At 42.1% G+C, this 23,654-nt stretch overlaps 2 protein-coding genes across 7 annotated transcripts in view; one reads left to right on the top strand and one right to left on the bottom strand.

Moving 5' to 3' along the window:
* Positions 1-5,371, bottom strand: part of LOC122554181 (neuropeptide Y receptor type 5-like) — a 22,323-nt gene extending 16,952 nt beyond the window's left edge. Inside the window, exon 1 of the mRNA XM_043698818.1 lies at positions 5,122-5,371. The gene's annotated coding sequence lies outside the window, so the exon portion shown is untranslated. The remainder of the gene's footprint in view (positions 1-5,121) is intronic.
* The window catches only part of npy1r (neuropeptide Y receptor Y1), a 43,729-nt gene continuing 24,884 nt past the window's right edge, over positions 4,810-23,654 (top strand). For 2 of the 6 annotated variants that reach the window (XM_043698870.1, XM_043698849.1), the window contains exon 1: positions 5,383-6,243. The gene's annotated coding sequence lies outside the window, so the exon portion shown is untranslated. Of the gene's footprint in view, positions 5,106-5,382; positions 6,244-7,081; positions 7,397-21,039; positions 21,108-23,654 lie in introns of those variants that run through there. The other 4 variants (XM_043698841.1, XM_043698832.1, XM_043698863.1 and 1 more) reach the window with 4 other exon arrangements.

Below are 23,654 nucleotides of genomic sequence, written 5' to 3'. Positions count from 1 at the left end.
TTTTGCCCTCCTGATTTCCCTCTTAAGTATACTCCTACTTCCTTTATACTCTTCTAAGGATTCACTCGATCTATCCTGTCTATACCTTACATATGCTGCCTTCTTTTTCTTAACCAAACCCTCAATTTCTTTAGTCATCCAGCATTCCCTATACCTACCAGCCTTTCCTCTCACCCTGACAGAAATATACTTTTTCTGGATTCTCGTTATCTCATTTCTAAGGCTTCCCATTTTCCAGCCATCCCTTTACCTGCGAACATCTGCTTCCAATCAACTTTTGAAAGTTCTTGCCTAATACCATAAAAATTGACCTTTCTACAATTTAGAACGTCAACTTTTAGATCTGGTCTATCCTTTTCCATCACTATTTTAAATCTAATAGAATTATGGTTGCTGGCCCCAAAGTGCTGCCCCAGTGACACCTCAGTCACCTGCCCTGCCTTATTTCCTAAAAATAGGTCAAGTTTTGCACCTTCTGATTTCCTTTAACCCTATCTGCTAAAGCTATCTCATGTCCCCTTTTTGCCCTCCTGATTTCTCTCTTAAGTATACTTCCACTACCTTTATATTCTTCTCAGGATTCCTATGCCATCTATACCCGACATAAACCTCCTTTTTCTTGACCAAAGCCTCAATTCTAGCCTTGGGCAACAGTCTGTGTGCACATTCTCCCAGTGTCTGTGTGGGTTTCTTTTGCGAGCTCCAGTTTCCTCCCACAGTCCAAAGATGTGCAGGTTAGATGAATTGGCCATGCTAAGTTGCCCGTAGTGTTCAGGGATGTGTAGGTTAGGTGCATTCGTCAGGGGAAATGTAGAGTAATAGAGTAGGGGAATGGGTCTGTGTGGGTTACTCTTTGGAGGGTTGGTGTGGACGTTTTGGGCCAAATAGCAGGTTTCCACACTGTAGGGATTCTGTGATTCTATGTATACACAGTATGCCTGATCCAATTCAACAAAATAGAGTGACTGCCGTTCATAGGTTTATCTCTCAGGAGAATAACATAATAAATCTGAGTCAACTTGCCTGATTAAAATTTAAACAAAGCCTGTTTGTTAAATTTCAATCAGCATTAATAATGCATTCTCCATGAAAATGCCTCTATCAATGAGAGTACTTGCCAACCAATTAATCTTATCTACTCATGCAGTATCATTGTTGATTTTTCCTTTGATTTGGTACTCTTGTGAATTGTCCTGATGAGTGCAAGGTGAAATCTATTGAGGAAATATGCCTTTTCTCAGTGACATTTTTTTTGGTATGACCAAAAGATACTCTGTTTTATTATTCAATCAACTATTACAAAGAGATTGCATAAATTTTTCTTTTTTGTTTCTTTATGAATTTTCTTCTTTTAGTCTCTCTGTTGTAGAAGTTAATTCTTTGGGTGAGTATAATACAAATGGAACTAGATTGGGTTGGGATACCTGCTTGGCATGGACAAGTTGGATTGAAAGGTCTGTTTCCATGCTGTATATCTCTATGACTCTCTGACGTGGATAATAGTGTCCAGTTGGGCTTCACTCAGAGTCATAGAGATGTGCAGCATGAAAGAAACCCTTAAGTCCAACTTGTCCATGCTGACCAGATATCCTAAATTAATCGAGTCCCATTTGCCAGCACTTGGCTTACATCCCTCTAAACCCTTCGTATTCACATACCCATCCAAATGCTTTTTAAATGTTGTAATTGTACCAGCCTCCACCACTTCCTCTGGCAGCTCATTCCATACACGTACCACCCTGTGTGTGAAAAAGTTGCCTCTTAGGTCTCTTTTAAATCTCTCCCCTCTCACCATAAACCTATACCCTCTAGTTCTGGACTCCACCACCCCAGGGAAAAGATACAAAGCCTTGTTAGGGAGTGATGCCACTCAGGTGAATCAACCACAAGTAGATGTCATAGCACAACTAGATCTCTTTCTTCTTTATACTTTACACAAGTGTGCTTCAAGAAGTCATGGGTAACAATCAAGCAGAAAGACATTGATTGTTCTTTCCTTACCCCTGGCCTTGAAAGCAATTGTTGCTTTACTACTGCTTCCCATGTGTGAGTTGTTCATTTTGGTAAAAACAATGACTGCAGATGCTGGAAACCAGAGTCGAGATTAGAGTGGTGCTGGAAAAGCACAGCAGTTCAGGCAGCATCCGAGGAGCAGTAAAATCGACATTGCAGGCAAAAAACTCTAATCTAGACTCTGGTTTCCAGCATCTGCAGTCATCGTTTTTACCTAGTTGATTTTAACCCTACTGCGAATCCTCTTGCAAGGATGCCTGCCTTGAAGAAGTTTTCCTCCTCTCTCTACAAGAATCTCAGGGAGTCCCTCTCCCACTGCAACTCCCAGGTCATTTCCTCTGCCCTGAAGCTCTTCAACCATATCCTGAAACAAACTCGCTACCACAGCCACATTTGCTTCCTCAGCGCCTGCCTCCGTAACCAACTCATCCCACACAGAATTCGGACCACCTTTAAACCAGCAAAGTTCGGAACTGAACAGGACAAACAGTACAGACTACAGATTCAAAAACACCAGCAATGGTTTTCCTTCAAGATCCTCCATCTACGCTCGCAGCAATGCACTGGCACCTAACCTCTCTACAGTCAGCCCTGCCTCAGCTGAGGGCCACACTCTCTCAGAATTGCAAAGGGCCCCTCCTTTACTATATTCTCAGGAGAATTCATACTCTCAACAAACAGTATTCCAACTCCATCTCAAACATCAAAAACTGTAAGTACAACAAACTTTTATCTACCCACCTCCATAACCAGCACTCCTCGAACATTCCAGTAGATTCCCCCGGCCTCTGGAACTGCTCGGACGCCATTAGCCATGCGGTTCGTGCAGCCACCATCCCCACGCTGATTGATGATGTCACTTCTGCCCCCATCATGGCCGCTCCCACAGCCACTTCCGCCCCTCACAATTCCTCATGCAATGAAGGGCTTTTGCCCGAAACGTCCTCAGATGTTGCCTGAACTGCTGTGCTTTTCCAGCACCACTCTAATCTCTTGTTCATTTTGGGTAAAACTTTCACTCTCTCTGTCATGCATAATTCAGCTCTTCAAGGGACAAACTCTCAAAGCCCATGGACAAGTCTGAATTATGACAAGAAAGAATGAAATGCATTCTTTGTAACTCACACATAATATGTGACAATCAGTAATTTGAAATAAGAATTCAGGAACCATAAGACATAAACTTTAAATAATATTTGAGGTATTATTTATTTCAGGAATTGCTCTCTCACATTCAGTCTCCCTCCACAAATTCTCTCTTACTGTCTCAATATCTAAATCTCTCTCTTTCACTCTCACAACGTTGCAGTTCAAATCTTATTTTGTCAATTGTCTGTTATGGCAAATTTTGCTTCCAGACTCTCTGTTCATTTGACTGCAGCATTTTTGTTGCAATAATATTTAATAGCTGAAACGCTTGGTAAAGAAACACAAACGGCTATCAAAAGATTTGCAATTGATGCTGAAAAAAAGATCTCGATCAAAATTGCTTTGGTTGACAAACATAATTTGGAGCAACAAAAAGGGAGAATGCTGGAGAAACTCAGCAGGTCTGGCAGCGTCTGTGGACAGAGAAACAGAGTTAAAGTTTTGAGTCCAGTATGACTCTTCTTCAGCCTCTTTCAGACTCTTCTTCAGAATTTAAAGTAGATTAGTCTGCCCTTCAACTGTTAGCAAGTCACTAATAACAAAGCAAGCCCTGGTATGTTTTCAATTTGGTGTCGTGAGTGCGGTGCTGGAAAAGCAGGTCAGGCAGCACCCGAGGAGCAGGAGAATTGATGTTTCAGGCAAGAGCCTTTCATCAGAAATATTTTGAATTTAGTCTGCCTACTTCAAAGGTTATTGCAAAGAGAATAGTGGTGCATTTTTCATAGATGAGATAAAGAACCAAGTGATTTTAGCAATCATTTTGCTCATTTTTGTTTCATTGTTTCCCTTAGTCTTAATTCTCCCCTTCTGTTATTCCCTGCCTGAAAGGATGTACAGGCAATCAGTGCCAATGTACCTCTAGAGATGCCCATCAGGATATGAATGACAATACCTCCAGGCAATTCCTATCAATTTTCTGTCTTCTTCTAGAATAGGATAGAAGCAATTCATTTAAACAGAATATATTCTTCCTGACAGCTGGGCTGACGCTGGGGACTTACATGAGAGGAACCCTGGGATCCATACACTTCCTAAAGGGAATACAGTCAGAATATTTACAAGGGAATGCATTTTCAAATCGATTTTGGTTATTCAGTGAGGTCAGAGAACCAATTATTTTGTAACCTGTTCATTCAAAACAAATCTACCGTTTGCAATATTTAACCAAATCACTTGGTGATTTGAGGTTGCAAGATAGATAATATGAAAGAAAGATATTTGGTTTTATCTTTTGATTTATTTATTTCCCTTGTGTATTTGTCTGTATTGTGTAATGTTTTGTCGCTATGCTAACCTCGGGCACCGGTCACATTCACCGTGCACCGTTTCTGTTGGCAGAATGTCAATATCAACTTATAATTTCAACCAAATTGGGTAATTATGTGCGCTTTCTTCAAAAAAAAACTTTTTTTGTAAGGATACACAACATAGACAAATATGGCAACAAAGCATTTGTTTATATTTTCCTGTGAACATTCAGATTTGCAGTCAAACCAGGGCAGGTGGCCAACTATATCAGGCAGTGCTTTATTTTATCCCCCCCCCCCCCACACCCCCGAACTCATCATTATCCACCCCTCCATGTTAAAACAGACGAATGATCGCAGACAATTTGCTCCCGTGCTTTTCTGACAACTGTGAAAATCTGCTGCGCTCCGGGAATAGTCTGATCATTTGCTTAAATGTCAACAGAAAATGAAAGATGTCAATCCCAACGCGCTGTGCAATTTCCCAGTTACTGTGCCCGTCTTTACTGTGGCTGTGCAGTGAGGTGGACGGGGAAACCATCCATGCCAGGGGGACAGGATCGACACCAAGTCAGTGAAACAGTGGAAGTTAGTATAGTCCCAAATGGGAGGACAAGCGGCGCTGGAGAAATGTCTGCTTCACCCACACATGCCAAGTCTCAGAGATCACTTCGTGCATTGGTTACAAAACCCAAAGTAAGAGTTGAATTACCTGCGGTGGGAAGTGGGGCGGTCAGCGGCTCCTTGTCTTTATCGCCATTTCCCTGCCGATGCGAGGCAGCGTGGTCTCACTCTGACCCTGGTGAATCTGTTACATTTCCTGGAGGTTCTCAGCTTCAGACTGGAAACTTGGGAATCTGACTTAATCCCTGCCTCTCGGTGGGGTGGGGGGACGTCCTTGGCTCTCGGCTTCAGCTCTTGACACGGTCTTCATTTATTGTGTTTTCTTTCCCCACCCCACCCCCCCCCCCCCCCCCCCACACACACACACCCACACCCTGTCCCCCTTCCGACTTATTTCACTCGGGCTCATATTTCTCAGCCCTCGCCTTCCATTGGGAGTCCCGCCCACCTCCTGTTTTGTAATGTCTCCACAAACTCTGCAGTAGCAAAACCTCTCCCACCCCCCTCCCTCCCTCCGCCTTACTTATCCCACAGCCCTCGAGGAACGAGCGGGAGGCTGGTGGTGGTCCGCACCCCAGAGGTTACTGCAGTTTCCCTGGACTATCGCGGAGCATTCCCGCCAATTGGCTTTGCTTTAGCAAGACCCTATTGGATGTGAGGGGGAGATGGAGCAACACAACGCACCGTGAGACGATGTCACACATCATTACACTCAGCTTGTGATGTGCCCGTTGGGTGGTAGCGTCTTCTGAAGCTTCACTTTTGACAACAGCGAATCTCATCCGCCCGAGTCCACTGGGGAGTGAATTTGCCAAGTGGCATCAGAGCGTTTTCCTGCAGGCACCTCCAGGGGCAAGGAACACACACTGGGCTCCTCAGCAGCAGGCAGTCAGTAGTGAGGGAGTCAGCCCATGCCTCCCGCCCTTGGGGGGGCACTGGGGAATTGGTTTTGTCATCAGCACTTGTTTGTTTTTATCCCCCCCCAGTTTGACACGGTTCCTTTGCTTTTGCAATGTCGGCAACCCGGTCAGTCCCCAGTCCTCTCTTCAACCCCCTCCCCAACCCTGACACTGTGATTTTTTGTCAGAAGCTGTAACTGCCAAGGTCCCGCCCCCCGCGGTAAGAAATAAGGAGCAACTCGCGCTGAATTATTTAAGAACAGTGTGCAACAGCAAAGACCACGTTCAGCTCTCTCTCTCTCTCTTGTGTCGTAAGTGGGTTTTATCTCTTTTTATCCCCCTTCAAACTCGGCTTTCTGGTATTGCTCGGCTATTAAAGAGAACCATAAATTGGATATTAGAGAAGCAATAACAAGGGCTGGCTGTGTAGGAGAGGGAATAACTCAATATCAGTAATAAACAGTAAAACTGGCGATTGAGCCACATCAATCCATAACAGGGTCTGGTCACCCCAAAATGGAATTCCAACACATCCGGAATGTTAACTTCCAAGTCTTTTTGGTTGCAGTTTTTCCGTTCAGGAATGGGATATCAGAGTCTCGCCTCAGAGTGTGCTACCAGCCGAGTGTGCGTGAAAGCGGTCACTTGGTTGGAAGCAACTTCTTGACCTTTCCGCCTTTGCCATCGTGAGAAACATTGGTGTAACGTTTCCCATTCTGTGAGACACGGGCACCCATATTAGAGGGGACGGCTGGAATGTGGTGTCCATCGTTTCAGGAGAAATATGTCTTTAGAGTATATCTTTGAAGTGTGCGTTAGTCCTCATGTATGTCAACCCCGTTATTAAGTTTGCTTGAAGTTCTCTTGAGATGAAATGAAAATTAGAGCAATCCCTTCCTCAACGGGATCATTGAAGAGATGTCGTGTTTTTACAAGTTGCTTAGGATTGCACAGTTTCAAACCCCTGTTCTGAGTGAGGGTCACCGGACCCGAAACATTAACTTTGATTTCTCTGCACAGATGTTGCCAGACCTGCTGAGCTTTCTTCCGGCAACTTCTGTTTTGGTTTAACCAGCCTCCTGTGTTTTGGTTTCATGGTCTTCTGCTCCACTAATGGAATGGAAAGTGAATGTTCCCTCTGAATTGTAGCCTCAGGCGTCCATCCCAGGATTTCAGCAGCGCTCAGTTGGCTATTGGCGCCCAGTGGTTCACACTGTGATGCTGTTCCCCTCAGCAACCTCTCTAGTTGAAGAGAGAGAGAGAGAAAACAATTTGGGAAAGATGTAAGTGAGAGTGAAAGGTAAGAGCTCCGAGCTGGAAGAAGGGGAGAAAATGAGTCAGGGCGAGTGAGAAAGCAGGAGGACTGAGCGCCAAGAGATGCGATACCGCTCAGGAGGAAGACCAGGAGGAGAAGCTGGGACTGAGCTTAAAGGCGAAAGAACCAGAGGGGAAGAAATCAAACAGGTAAACGGCGTGTACACCTTTGTGTTGGAGAGATAGAGATCAACGGGAATAAGATCGAATGATCACAAGAGTTGGGTGCGATAATGGATAGGGGCAACTTAACAAAATCTGGAGCTTTCTCAGTCAGCCTGACATTGTTAGGGAATGATACTGCAACTACCTATTTCCGTGGTCACTCAATGAATGTGCTAATAACAGCGTTTCGCTTCTGTGTATATGATTCATGAGCTGGCGTTCTGTCTGCTTCAAACTAATGTGGAGATTTAATTAGTAAGAATCAAAACAAAACTAAATCAATCTGAAGCAATAAATCTGGAAACTGGGAATTTAATGAACAGCAAGAGATTTGGCCAACCTTTAAAATAATGCGCTTGACATCTTCCTGTCTCTACATTTTTTTCTATTTTTAGAAAAGCTGTTTAAATATTCAACACTCCCACATTGTTGGGGATTGTAAATTCCTAATTACATCAGGTCCCAATTCTCAATAAATATAAAATGATGTGCAATCAAAAGCACCCTGAGGGTTCAAATTAGAACATAATTCTCTGCAAATGTATTTTAATGTTGACTCCCTATCCTGGTGATTAGCTGCTCCCTCCCAAAGTGCTGTTGATTTTCTGTTCTCATTGTGCTGCTCAGCAAACTGTGCTCCCTCTGCCTTCTCCTTTCCCTCAGTTTGATCATTTTCCTTCCTTACCATTCACAACCCATTACAAGCTTCTATTATTTGTGATCCTCACCTGCTTCTCAATTTCAGAATCACTTCTTGACACCACCACCCCACCCCCATTACCAATTCTTGGTTAAATTCTAATATGTACTTTTTCATTTAAAAAAATAGTTGGATTCTTGGAACCACCACCACACTCCTGTCTCTCACAAGTCTTCAGTAATACGTTTGATGTATAGATACAGTAAGAACTGTGTGCTGAAGAGCTGTGCAACTAATCCTTACTATACCATCCAAGGCAAAGCAGCCTGCTTAATTAGAAACGGATACATCACCTTCAACATATACTCCCTTCATCACTGCACACAGTGGAAACAATGAACCACTGCAGTAACTCAACAAGGTTCTTTCAACAGCACTTTCCAAAACTCATAACCTTCACCGACTAGAAGGATAAGGGCAACAGGGAATACCACATTCTTCAAGATGACCTCCAAGTCACACACTACCTGATGGAACTATGTCAACATCTCTTCGCTTTGGTTGGGCCAAAATCTTGGAATTCCCTTCCTTACAGAACTGTGTGTGCACCCACCTCATATTCCTCCATAGTATTCAAGAATTACCACTTGCCCGAAGAAAATTAAGGATGGTCAAAAAATGTTGGCTTAGCCACTGCAGACCATCCTTTGAATGAATAAAAAGCCAAAAAATCACATGATTCTATTCCCAGTGTCATGTGATTTTTGACATTGTCCATCCTCGTCCAATACCAGCACCTCCACATAATGAATAAAAAAGCTGTCTTGTCTCTGTTCAACTTTGAGAATGAATTCCAGAATTGGAGTTCAGTCTGATATATCACAATGTATCAGTGTAAATACATTTATTGTTTTAATTAGCTTTGATAGGTGAGGCAAGTTAATGTTTCGGGAATAGTTAACAATGATACTTGTTAGCAATTAGCACTACATTTTGTGAAGATATTTGTGAGTATTAAACTTAAGTGATATGTATTAAAAGACAAGCTGACAAGACAAGAGATTTACATACTAGGAGGACTTTTCAGGAATTAACATGAGGAGATCAGTCCCACTGAATTTTCTGCTCATTAAATAAAATGGGAATCCAGTCAAATGTTTTGCTGACTAAGTTCAACTAAATATAAGCTTTTCTGATGAAGAATATTTCCAGTTTTTATAAACCTTGAAGATGTGAGAGTTAACTTGACCAGGTTCTTTTTAGGATCTAAAATCAGATTTGATCTTCAAAGGACAATTACCAAAATACTTTGTTTTTATTTATTCATGGGGTAAAGGCATCACTGGCTGGACCGGAATTTATTGCCCATCCATAATTTTTCAGAGGGTGGTTAGGAGTCAACCACATTGCTGTGGGTCTGGAGTCACATGTAGGCCAGATGAGGGAAGGACGGCAGATTTTCTTCCCTAAAGGGACATTAGTGAACCATATGGGTTTTTTGTGACAACTGGAAATGGTTTCATGGATCATTACACTCTCATTTCCAGACTACTATTGAATTTAAATACTACCACCTGCCATGTAGGATTTGAACACAGAACACTACCTGGGTCTTTGAATTAATAGCCTAATGATGATACCACTAGGCCATTCCTACCATGTAAATTCTAAGCATTTTATTTTTTAAAACTCAATGATTTCAACAGGAAGCATGCTTAGAAGAAGTCTTAATGCTTATTTTTAAAGAAAAGGGTGCAACAGTTGAAAGCTTTGGGTTGAGATGCAGTTAAAATCCTTTCAATAAAAGTCCACCTTGCATTATTCACAATGGAACCAGAAAATTAGCACATAAATACTTTGCTCAATGGTTAAAAACCAGATATCAGAGACATAAGGCTTGAACTTGAGCACAGATCTTGCCTTGTCAGTGACTGGGGAGGATTTCTTCACAATTTCAATTTTTCTATATTTTGTGAAATGTTGGGCCATTCGAAGGGTAAAAATACCAAGAAAGGCAAAAGAGGAGTAGACAAGAAAGTGAGGGGAAGGTATGAGGGGAGTGCTACATTTATTATCCAAAGGGCAGTAATAGGTATTATAGAAATACTGTATAGGATCATACAGTACAGAAGAGGCCCTTTGCCATATCAACTCTGTACTGCCAAAAATATACCAGCACCAACACTAGGCCTTGAATGTTATGACACCTCAAGTGCCCATCCAAGTACTTTTTCAAAGTTGTGAGGTTTCCTACCTCAACTATTCTCCCAGGCAGTGTATTCCAGACCTTCATCACTGGGTGAAACAGTCTTTTTTTTGTTCTCAAATTCCTTCTAAATCTCCTGACATTTACTTTAAAATTATTTCCCTTGTTATTGGCTCTTTGACTAAGAGGAACAGATGCTTTCTATTTATTCTGTCTATGCTCCTCATAATCTTATGCATCTCAATCAGGTATGCCTCAATCTTCTTTGCACCAAAGAAAACAATGTCTTTGTTGTTGAAATGCTCCAGCCCAGGCAACGTCCTCGTGAATCTCCATTGCACCCTCTAGTGCAATCACATCCTTTCTATAGTGCTGACCAGAACTGCACTCAGTACTCCAAATTTGACCTATAACTCCTAAGCTGTGGACCACTGCTCAAATGTCGTATTGTATAAAGAATCTCTTGTGCCTAAGTAAAAATCATAATTGTGAAGAATAATAGATGGTAAATTTACAATGTTTTGATCATTGTTGTTCCTCAATCAACAATACAAAATCAGATTATCCAGCTTTGTCCATTGTTTGCAGACATTGCTCAGTGTAAACTGGTTGCCACAAGAGAACAATGACTGCTTTGAAACATTGCAATTTTTCTTTAATTGATTTAAATGTGTGAATGACCCAGATCTTCCTATGGCTGTATAATTGTTTCTGAAGTATAGATAGGAGTTGCACAATGGGTCCATGTGGATCCCACATCGTGCAGAACTCTGAAGGAATTACCTGGGAAGTTGAAGATTCTCATGAGCAATTCCCCGATTTCTGGAACTCTCCAAAATCAGAGAATTTGGAGGACTCCACTGAAGCTAAGTAAATGGTTACTCAGGAAAGGTTAGATTCAGCTCCTCAGTTTTTAGATCAGAGTGGTGCTGGAAAAGCACAGCAGGTCAGGCAGCATCCGAGGAGCAGGAAAATCGACGTTTCGGGCAAAAGCCCTTCATCAGGAATGGAGCTCCTTAGCTCCTCAGTAACAATTAAACTGACCTCCAACTTACCTCACACATCACCAATTTACGCCTCCTCTAGAATTCTTGCAGAGCCTGAGTCAGCGCCCCTCCCACTGGGACTCAACACTCCCTAAGGACTGGAACACCTCTACCCTACTTACCCCAACACTTACTCCCGGCACTGGAATTGACTTCCTCTGGTCCAGACCAAACCTCTCTTGCCCATTCTGGATCTGATACCTCTATGCCACAGTCAGATCTAACTCACCCAAAAGCACCATCACTCCCTTCCTCACAGACCTCATCGATCTTATATCTGCCCTCCCATCCTCCTCTGGGAGCTGGCCCTTCCTTCACAGTCCTATCTTTCTGCTCCCCCCCAGCCCATCCCCACAGGATCCAGTAAATCCCACTCATACATATCTACCCTGAAGATTAAGTTACTTACCCGGTCCCCATGCCACCTTATTCCCTGGTACGCAACTTATCTGACACCCACCCCATCTGGCACCGTTCTTACCTGGCACCCTGCTCTATTGGCACTCTACCCTCTCAGCACCCTTATGTGATACTTACCTTACATGCTTACAATTTAGAAGTTATTAAAGTAGTTGCCTGTACTGCTGGATCTTTATCTTACAGGATATAGCAACAGACTGCCGTGGAAAAAGGAATGTGATTGATCTTCCCCTGACAGTTCGACAGTCCAGGGGCCTGCTGCGGAGGATCGGTGTGGACTTGTTGGGCCGAAGGGCCTGTTTCCACACTGTAGGGAATCTAATCTAATCCACTCCTGACCATACTACCTCCCAAACACCTATGTAGCTCCCAACTAAAAATGCCTATCCCCTCACCACCCTACTATTTACTCAACTGGACCTGCCTAACCTCTAACCTGACTACTCCACTGATTTATCTCGATTATCCAACCACCCACCTCATCCCCGACCTAGCTGACACACTTACACACCTACCTCACCTATATTACAGATCTGTCCATTTACTCATTGACCTGACCAACCTACTCACTCCACCACCCTGCTCACTTATTCATTGATTCATTCACTAACTTTCAAACTAGACTCCTGAATTTGCCATATGGCAGCTGGTGATGCCATTGGAGGGCATGTCTGCCATGTCTGCCTCTTGACCCAGCAATTGAATGTCTCAAAAGATGTGGCATTTCAAATTTCCATTCAACTTAATAGACTTTAAGATGATGATAGAGAAGGCTGTAAGTACGACAAAATCAAGTCAACTGATTGCAGAAATGTTGATCATGAGAGGCTGAGAATAGAACTTGGGGAAATAAAGTAAAACCATGGAAAACAACAATAAGAAGGACTTAAATTGGTGTTCAATTAAATGCTGGAAAAATATATCCTGCTAAAGGAAAATAAAGGTGATTGTGCACCTGATGAAGGAGCGTCGCTCCAAAAGCTAATGCTTCCAATTAAACCTGTTGGACTATAACCTGGTGTTGTGTGATTTTTAACTTTGTACACCCCAGTTCAACACCGGCATCTTCGAATCATAAAGTACATAGACAGCAAGGGAGTACATAATAACAAAGTGTGAAGAATTTACGATTAGAAAGGCAAAGAGGAACTCCAAGTTAAATTATAAAGCAACATAAAACAAAATAATAAAATGTTTTATACGTACAACCGTTAAGAAAAGAAGGCTGCAATTGGAACAGGACCAGTAAAGGATAGACTGGAAAATGTTAAAGAGGTTAAAGATGTGGTACAGCAAAAATATTAAATAATATTTAATTTGAGCATATACAAGGTAAAGGGAACAGGTGGACGTGCCATTAATCTTTAAAATGCATGATACACTTCCTTGGACAAGTTATCATCATTCTGAACAATTGTGAACACGTCACGACTTTCAATACTGCAGTCCTTCACAGATAGCTTCAATGTTTTGTAGCATTTTCTGTGTCATCCTCTGAAATGCTGGCAATTTGTGAATTGAGAAATGAACCTGCACGGTGGATACTGTTTAGCCGTTGAGGAATCCAGTCCACAGAGGTTGGTTTTGCAGGATTTTTGAAATCATGTTGATTTGGCTTTATAAAGGACAATAATATTTGTTTGACAGATTGAATTCAGAAAATGTAGTGAAGGCATTGCTCGTAGAAATCTCCTGCACACTTATATATAACTGATACCTGCAACACTCCTCAATACAGTACAGGAGTGTGGGCAACACAACCACTTTGTATACAAAGAGGTTTGTTGATTTGCAGAGGTCTTTGCTATCAAATCCTTGATTCTGTAGATTATAGAATGCTGAACTGACAGAGTGATTGACTGTTTAATCACCTACTGAGAGTGGTGACTGCTAAGATATGGGGAATGCTCCACATATTACAGAGTATTTCTTTCAACCTGTGTGGGAGGTGGAATATTTGTTTGGCCAGATTTGGTTGATGTATGAGTCTCGCTTCATGGTCAGGCCAAGTTTATTGTCAATTGATTCAAAGAGACCAAGAGTGGCTTGCAGAATGGGCAACAAAACTGCAGTTATCTACCCATGCCAAATTATGCATGTTATGGGGGACTGTTTCACTTTTGAACCAGAAGTGGAACAGGTTAAAAATAGTAAAGGAATAATGATATAATTCCAATTTAGGATTCTGTGTGACTTGGAAAGGAAATTGCAGGGTGGTGGTACTCCCTGGTCTGATGCCCTTGTCCTTTTAGGTGATAGCGACCATGGGTTTGGAAGATACTACAGGCTTGGCAATTTGCAATATCTTGTATATGATACGTAAGATATCATATCATTGTGCTGTGTTCCTGAACATACAATTAGCACCACATTTTCAGATTAGTAGGTAGTGTAGGTTTAATTTACTTGAAATTCTAAAACAAGTTAACTTAACAGAAAATCTGATATTTTGCTGTAAGAGAGCAACGTATCTTTTGTCTAACAACACAGGTGCATGGATTTCTTATGACTCTGGGGCCTCTGCACTCTTGACCCTTATCACAACCTGAAGAGATTTCATCCGACAATGGTCCACATTGAGAGGAGTAGCCCTTAGGTGTAGCAAAGCAATAAACTTTAAACAAGTGGGAGAGGGGTTCAATTGACAGGAATTTAAAAATCAGAAAGAAATGCGATAATTGAACAGCAAGGGAATGAAGAGTTGACTGATAATCAAAGTGTGTCCCACAGAGTACACAGAGCAGTCAGCAGAAATTAGAACCAAGAGAGCAATAATGATTTTTAAAAATGTCTAAGCTTAATGCTCTTTTATCCGAATGCATGCCACATTTATAATGAGGTACGTGAGTTGACAGCACAAATAGAAATGAATGAACATGAGATGACAGAGAATTGGAATATGTGGGTCTTTTCAGGTTGAAAGACTTAATTAATGGAGTGCTTCAAGAATCAGTCCTTGGGCCTCAATTATTTATGATCTATGTTAAAGACTTGGAGGAGGAGCAGAGTGTAATGTATACAAATTTGCTGATGATATAAAAATAAGTGGGGACATGTGGTGATGGTGGTATAAGGAATCTGGAAAGGAATATCGATAGAGTGAATAGTGGCAAAATATTTTCAGAGTTTAAAGTAGGAAAGTGTGAGGCTGTGTATTTTGGAAGAAAGAATCAAAAGGCAGACTTTTATTTAAATAAAGAGAGAGTCTAAAATAATCAGATTTTGATCTGAGGGCATCTTGCATTACATTCCAGCCACAGTAGAATTGGAGAAGGTAAAGAAGGGATGTGATGGACTCTAAAGATCTGGGACAGAGACAGCTGAGCTCGCAGGATGAAGATAAGGATATTGAGCAGGAGGAATGTCACCTTCTACATGATACAGTGCTAAAGCACTGGGTGCATAAAGCCAACAAGACTTAATTTAAACCCACTTTCAGTGGATCTGAGCTGGGAAAGGATATAATTCGTTGACTGGAAATTTGTTGCTACTCCCAAAGTCAAGCAGCTACTGTTTAGTCCCAAAGCAAATTAGCTTTTTTGTTCGTTCTTTCTTAACCTTTCCTGTTGTTTAATTAAAGTTAATATTAACAGCTGTTTGCATGCTTCACAACGTGTGAACATTACACATTCAACAATGACAACATGTTATGTCACAACTGATATAACAGAAAGAATAACAGGTTGGTTTCCAACATTGTACGGTTGTGAAGAAGGCTATGTTCAGGAGTTTCATTCTTGCCAACGCAGCTATAATGATAGTCAATCAGAAAACCGATGATTTAAAGTGTCAATATATTTACAGATTAGATACTCTACTGCATTGAATTGCCACCCATGGCACCTCTGTGTCTTTGGAAGGTTGTCATTTTCCTCAATTTCACACTACATCGAGGTAAAGTCCAGGGATCCACAGCTTGGGTGGCAGGAACCTGCCTTATAATGGGACCTACCATTCTTGAAGTTAGGATAAGTGACATCTCAAGATGCAGGCTCACCCTCCTCAGCTGCAACTTCCGCAGGTCTCAGGATTGTGTCCAAACTGGAGACGGACAGCCTACAAACCTCTGGAGTATCTTAAGAAGAGAATCCTGGAAGGCAATGGACTTCAGTAAGGCATTCGACAAGGTTTCCCATGGGACACAGGTTAGCAAAGTGAGATCTCATGGAATACAGGGAGAACTAGACATTTAGATACAGAACAGGTTCAAAGGTAGAAGACAGAGAGTGGTGATGATGGTTGTTTTTCAGACTGGAGGCCTGTGACCAGTGGTGTGCCACAAGGATCGGTGCTGGGTCCACTGCTTTTCGTCATTTATATAAATGATTTGGATGTGAGCATAAGAGGTAGGGTTAATAACTTTGTAGATGATATCAAAATTGGAGGTATAGTGGACAGCAAAGAAGGTTACCTCAGATTACAATGGGATCTTGATCAGATGGGCCAATGGGCTGAGGAGTGGCAGATGGAGTTTAATTTAGATAACTGTGAGATGCTGCATTTTGGAAAAGCAAATCTGAGCAGGACTTATACACTTAATGGTAAGGTCCTGGTGAGTGTTGCTGAACAAAGAGACCGTGGAGTGCAGGTTCATAGCTCCTTGAAAGTAGAGTCACAGGAAGATAGGATAGTGAAGAAAGCGTTTGGTATGCTTTCCTTTATTGGTCAGAGTATTGAGTACAGAAGTTGGGAGGTCATGTTACGGCTGTACAAGACATTGTATAGGCCATTTTTGGAATATTGCATGCAAATCTGATCTCCTTCCTATCAGAAGGATGTTGTAAAACTTGAAAGGGTTCAGTAAAACTTGATAAGGATGTTGCTAGGGTTGGAGGATTTGAGCTGTAGGGAGAGCTTGCATAGACCAGGACTATCTTCCCTGGAGCGTCAGAGGCTGAGGGGTGACCTTATAGAGGTTTATAAAATCATGAGAGACATGGATAGGATAAATAGATAAAGTCTCTTCCCTGGGGTGGGGGAGTCCAGAACTAGAGGGCATAGGTTTAGGGTGAGAGGGGAAAGATAGAAAAGAGACCTAAGGGGCAACTTTTTCACACAGAAGGTGGTATATGTATGGAATGAGCTGCCAGAGGCAGTGGTAGAGGCTGGTACAATTGCAACATTTAGAAGGCATCTGGAAGGGTATATGAATAGGAAGGGATATGGGCCAGATGCTGGCAGGTGGGACTAGATTGAGTTGAGATATCTGGTTGGCATGGATGAGTTGGACCGAAGGGTCTGTTTCCGTGCTGTACATCTCTATTACTCTATGACTCTATGACAATGGATGTTTCCTTCAGTATGTGGGGCACCTATAGGCAGTACCCTGTTTCCTTGAGAATTAGGGGCATTGGAGTGAAGTCAAAGTCCCCCATCCCATTGAAGCTGAGCATTCATGAAGTTATTAATGGCCAACACAATGGGCTCTCTCCTAGCTGGGACTGAGCAGATACCTTTACTGCAATAGTTCTCTGAATGCAGGTACGTCTTCCTGGGCCAGCTGCAGACATGTGGCAGTGATGTGTTCAGCAGATAGCAGTCTCAAGTCAAATCTATTGAACCCTCCAATTCAGCTGGTGGAGAGTGCAGGAGGCATCCTTGCAGGTACATCCTCTGAGGGATCTGTGTCTTGTTCCTCAGAGATAGAGGAGCACCTGATGTCTGGAGGATCATTTTTCATGGGTGGAGGCTGTGCAACTGAATGCTTTTGCCTGCTGAAGATGAGAAAGTGTGAGTCACAGAATCGGAGTGGGAGCTTAATCATTTCAAGAATACATTCGCCGTGATGGTGAGAGAGCAGCACAGTATAAAGCAATGAAGATTACTTGATTGATGGGATATGGAGATCTTGACATTACCTCAGGGTTGATCATGGCCTGCTCTCGTGGACTGGATGAGCACCATTGGGGGAATAAGAGCCTTGGTGCAAGGTGAGGGCAGTAGCAGAGCTAGAGTGTAAGATTACAGAGAGAAAAATGTTGCACATACCCTGGTGGAGTGGAAAGTCAATGGAGTTTCTTGTGATTTGGAGGTGCCAGTGTTGAATGGTGGTGGACAACATTAAAAATCACACACCAGGTTATAGTCCAACAGGTTTATTTGGAAGCACTGCCTTTCTGACTGCTGCTCCTTCATCAGGTGGTTATCTGACACCAACATATTGAAGACAGTTCTTCACTATATGAAATAGTGCACTGCATGAGTTTAAATATGGCACCCATGCCATGAACATCACTAGGTCCTGGCAGCAATGACTGCTTCCATCTCTGCATTTTTAAATTTATTTATAGGAAATAGATGTCACTGGCATTAATTGCCCATCTATGGTTGTCCTTGAGATGGTGTTGGTGAGCTGCCTTCTTGAACTGTTACAGTCCATGTGCTGTAGGTAGACCAGAACACCAGTAGCCATAGAATTCCAAGATTTTGACCCATTAATATTGAAGGAACTGAGATTATATTTACAAGTCCAGATGGTGAGTTGCTTGGAGGGGGACTTGCATGTTCCCATGTATTCACTCCCCTGTCCTTCTCGATGGAGCAGGTAATGGGCTTTGAAATTGCTGTCTTGGTGAACTTGTGCAGTGCATCTTTTGTATGCTGCAGCTACTAAGCACCGTTGATGGGAGGAGTCAGCATTTATGGATATGTTGCCAATCAAGTGGACTGATTTGTTCTGGATAGTGTAAAGTTTGTTGAGTGTTGTCAGAGTTGCGCTTATCCAGGTAAGTGGGGGGTATTCCATCATACTCCTGACTTTGGGGATTCAGGAGGTGAGTTAATGACTGCAGGATTATTAGCCTCTGACTTGCTCTTATAGCCACTGTATTTATTAAGTTTCTGGTCAATGGTCACCTCCAGGATGTTGATAGTGGGGGATTCAGCGATAGTAAATCCATTGAATGTGAAGTGATAATTGTTATATCCTTTCTTGTTGGAAATTGTCATTGCCTGGCACTTGTATGGCACAGGCAATACTTGCCACTTGTCCAAGTTTTATTATCCAAGTCTTGCTGCATTTGAACATGGAATGCTTCAGTATCTGAGTCACAAATGGTGCAAAATATTATGCAATCATCAACGAGCATCCCCATTTCTGGCCTTACGCTGGAGGCATGAACATTGATGAAACAGCTGAAAATGGTTGGGCCAAAAGCATGACCCTGAGGAACACTGAAATAATGTACGGCAGCTAAGATGACTGGCTTCCAACAGTCACAAGCATTTTATTTTGTTTCTGATGCGCAAGAGCACTTGGTGAGCACAAGATTGTACGAGAGTGGCGTTGTAAAGGTGAGATGTATAGTTATGGATATGAGTTTCAAGATTTACCAGAAAAGAGTTACCAGCGCTCATAAAATCGCTATGAAACCCTCTGATTTTAACATTTAGCAGCAATATTAAAAATGTCTGTTCTTTATGTTCTGCAAAAGAATATTGAATACAAGTACTTGTTTATCTTTAAAAGTTATGCCTCTTAAGCGAGTACATCTATGTGTAGCCAAAAATATCTGAGAGTGTCTGATATCTCCCGGATTGTTTCTTCTCTGATAGCCCTCCAAAGTGTCTTCAGTCATGGGTCATTAACCATTTCTTCCATTTAAACTGGCCAAACTGCTTCAAATTAACGTTAAGCTCATCTTCCACTTTGATGTCCTTACTGCCTACTTACAAGTCTAGTAGTTCTGCATTTGTGTTCAGAATTGGTAATCTGTCCAATGTCGAGAATGTGGTGCTAAAAAAACACCACAGGTCAGGTAGCATCCGAGGAACAGGAGAATTGAGCTTATTCCTAATGAAGGGCTTATGCCCGAAACGTCGATTCTACTGCTCCTCAGATGCTGCCTTACCTGCTGCGCTTTTCCAGCACCACACTCTTGACTCTGATCTCCAGCATCTGCAGTCCTCACTTTCTCCCAATCTGCTCCATGTTCAAGGTAACTAATTTGGTACTGGACTTGTGGTGAGTATTACACCCCTGAGTTGTTAAGAGGAACTGTTGTTGTCTATTTGTTGCACTTACCAATGCCTCGTACCAAATAATTTCCAATGGTTTGTGATTGGTTTTGATACTGAATACCAGAGGAAACATTTCATGCTGTATATTGTAATAATTTGATTTCAATATTTGGGGCTGTCATGGTGGCTCAGTGGTTAGCACTGCTGCCTCACAGCACCAGGGACCCGGGTTCAATTCCTACCTTGGGCGACTACCTCGGGCGACTGTCTGTGTGGAGTGTGCACATTTTCCCTATGTCTGCATGGGTTTCCTCCAGGTGCTCTAGTTTCCTCCCACGATCCAAAGATGTGCAAGTTATGTGAATTGGCCATGCTAAATTGCCCATAGTGTTAGTCAGGGGTAAATGTAGGGTAGGGGAAAGAGTCTGGGTGGGTTACCCTTCAGAGGGTTGGTGTGGACTTGTTGGGCCGAAGGGCTTGTTTCCATACTGTAGGGAATCTAATCTAAATCAAGGACATAGAACATTACTGCGCAGTACAGGCCCTTCTGCCCTCGATGTTGCGCCGACCTGTGGAACCAATCTGAAGCCCATCGAAATTATACTAGTCCATTCTTGTCCATATGCCTTTCCAATGATCATTTAAATGCCCTTAGAATTGGCTAGCCTACTACAGTTGCAGGCAGTGTGTTCCATGCCCCACTACTCTCTGAATAGAACATAGAACATATTGATCAACTCAATATGAGTACAAGGTTCGAAAAGAATCATATTGAACTAAAAATATATTTGTCTCTCCATGTCTGCTGAGTTTCTCCAGCATTCTCTGTGTACGTTTCAGATTTCCAGTATCACTATATTTTGCTTTACTCAAGATTATTCTTGATCTCTTCCGCAGCTATTAATATTTTGGTGATTTTTGTGAATGGCCACAAGGTTGAGTTCTATCTTGCTATTCCTGGTCCATCACATCCATCACGTAGAAAACAAGTGGTTACCACATGGAATTGCCATTGCTGCATTCAATTCTGAAGATACCAATGCAAATAATCAGTGACCCATTATATGCAGTCAATTTTGATGTTCGAGGTTGCTTCATCGATTTCCAGTGACCCAGATGCATATCTTTCAGAATTCTGACTGGAAGGCTGGTTTTGTACTAGCTACTATCTCAATGTTTGTCCAACAACTTTTTAAATCATAAAATAGTAATGGCAAACTGTTTTACTTCGTCCCATAACATGTCACTTTCAAAATGTGGAAGGCATGTTTCCTTCTAGTTGAAAGGTTTTCCACAATGAGCCTTCAAACTGGTTCACCTTGCTGCTAATCTCTTACATGTGTTTGCATTAATGCAGGTCTCCAGTGCACTTCCTGTTGTTGCTACACCTCTGATTCTGTATTTGGAACTGGAGCTCCTGCATAGGTGAGCCTCACATCGTTTTGCACTGCATAACTTGCAAAGATTTGCACTTCAGACGGGTCTTGCAAAATTTCCACAGACTGTCCTCCCACAATGACATTGCATTTTCCTTTAGCAGTGTCAATATTATGACCTTCCCTTTACTCCAGATATCTTCTTGAAAAGCTTTGATGGATTTTGAAGTTTTAACCAGCTCCATTATGTGCTCAGACAACTTAGCCCCTGAAATTCACAGTCCTTGATCTTATCATGGTCCCTATTGATAAACTGATTAGTCGATTCTTATGGTCATTGCCTGAGAGATATAAATTCTAGGCAGTAAATCCTAAAATTCCCTTTTACATGAAGCTGAGCCTGAAGCATTACCTATGGCTTGGCTGACTCAATCAACCCTTCATTCCCAATGGTGAATTTGATTTTCACAACTTGATTAACTTGTTCTTCAACCGTTTTCAAAGGAAAATAGTTCCATTATTTAGTTCCATTGAAAATTATAAATTCAGATAGAATATCTATGATTTTTCAGTTCATGCAGGGAATTCAGTAGTCAGCTTTTTGAGATTGCGTGTCTTTTGCAAATGTTATTAATATATCGGGGATTTATACAAACAATACTGTAAGGCTACTCATTATAGAGATTGAGCAATGCAATTGCTGTCCATTCACACCTTATTCCATTTTTCCCTGTGTTTATTTTCACCAGGGTTTAAGTTTTTTGGTTTTGCATGAATTTGTCTTTTAGCAGGGGAACGATAGCCTAGATTGTCTTGACAATCCAATTCTGCACCAAATTATTGCCCAAGTGGTTCACTGATCTGACCAGCTCGCAAATCAAGTACTGTGCTCACTGTTTAGCCAGTAACATATAGAGTTATAGAGATGTACAGCATGGAAACAGACCCTTCGGTCCAACCGTCCATGCCGGCCAGATATCCCAACTCAATCTAGTCCCACCGGCCAGCACCTGGCCCATATCCCTCCAACCCCTATCTATTCATATAACCATCCAGATGCCTTTTAAATGTTGCAACTGTACCAGCCTCCACCACTTCCTCTGGCAGCTCATTCCACACACGTACCACCCTCTGCGTGAAAAAGTTGCCCCTCAGGTCTCTTTTAAATCTTTCCCCTCTCACCCTAAACCTATGCCCACTAGTTCTGTACTCACCCACCCCAGGGAAAAATACTTTGTCTATTTATCCTTTCCATGCTCCTCATGATTTTATAAACGTCTATAAGGTCACTCGTCAGCCTCCAACACTCCAGGGAAAACAGCCCTAGTCTATTCAACCTCTCCCTAAAGCTCAAATCCTCCAACCCTGGTAACATCCTTGTAAATCTTTTTTGAACCCTTTCAAGTTTCACAACATCTTTTCGTTATTGTTGAGACCAGAATTGCACGCAATATTCCTACAGTGGCCTAACCAATGTCCTGCACATCCGTAACATGACCTCCCAACTCCTGTACTCAATACTCTGACCAATAAAGGAAAGCATACCAAACATCTTCTTCACTATCCTATCTACCTGTGACTCCACTTTCAAGGAGCTATGAAACTGCACTCCATGGTCTCTTTGTTCAGCAACACACCTTAGGATCTTACCATTAAGTGTATAAGTTCTGCTAAGATTTGCTTTCCCAAAATGCAGCACCTCACATTCATCTAAATTAAACTCCATCTGCCACGTCTCAGCCCATTGGCCTATCTGATCAAGATCCCATTGTAATCTGAGGCAATCTTCTTTGCTGTCCATTATACCTCCAATTTTGGTATCATCTGCAAACTTACTAACTAATACCTCTTATGCTCACATCCAAATCATATATATAAATGATGAAAAGCACCGATCCTTGTGGCACTCCACTGGTCACTGGCCTCCAGTCTGAAAAACAACCCTCCACCACCACCCTCTGTCTTCTACCTTTGAGCCAGTTCTGTATCCATATGGCTAGTTCTCCCTGTATTCCATGAGACCTAACCTTGCTAATCAGTCTCCCATGGGGAACCTTGTCGAACGCCTTACTGAAGTCCATATAGATCACATCTACCGCTCTGCCCTCATCAATCTTCTTTGTTACTCCTTCAAAAAACAAAATCAAGTTTGTGAGACATGATTTCCCACGCACAATTGCCATATTTACTATCCCAAATCAGTCCTTGCCTTTTCAAATACATGTACATCCTGTCCCTCCAACAACTTGCCCATTATTGACGTCAGGCTTACTGGTCTATAGTTCCCTGGCTTGTCCTTAGCACTTTTCGTAAACTATGGCACTGCGTCAGCCAACCTCCGGTCTTCCGGCACCTCACCTGTGACTATCGATGATACAAATATCTCAGCAAGAGGCCCAGCAATCACTTCCCTAGCTTCCCACAGAGTTCTAGGGTACACTTGATCAGGTCCTGGTTATTTATCCACTTTTATGCATTTCAAGACATCCAGCACTTCCTCCTCTGTAATCTAGTCATTTTTCAAGATGTCACCATCTATTTCCCTACATTCTATATCTTCCATATCCTTTTCCACAGTAAATACTGATGCAAAATA

The sequence above is a fragment of the Chiloscyllium plagiosum genome, chromosome 1 (assembly GCF_004010195.1).
Source record: "Chiloscyllium plagiosum isolate BGI_BamShark_2017 chromosome 1, ASM401019v2, whole genome shotgun sequence".
Classification (NCBI taxonomy): Eukaryota; Metazoa; Chordata; class Chondrichthyes; order Orectolobiformes; family Hemiscylliidae; genus Chiloscyllium; species Chiloscyllium plagiosum.
The sequence above is the reverse complement of the archived record's forward strand: the minus strand, read 5'-3'. Positions and strand labels throughout refer to the sequence as shown.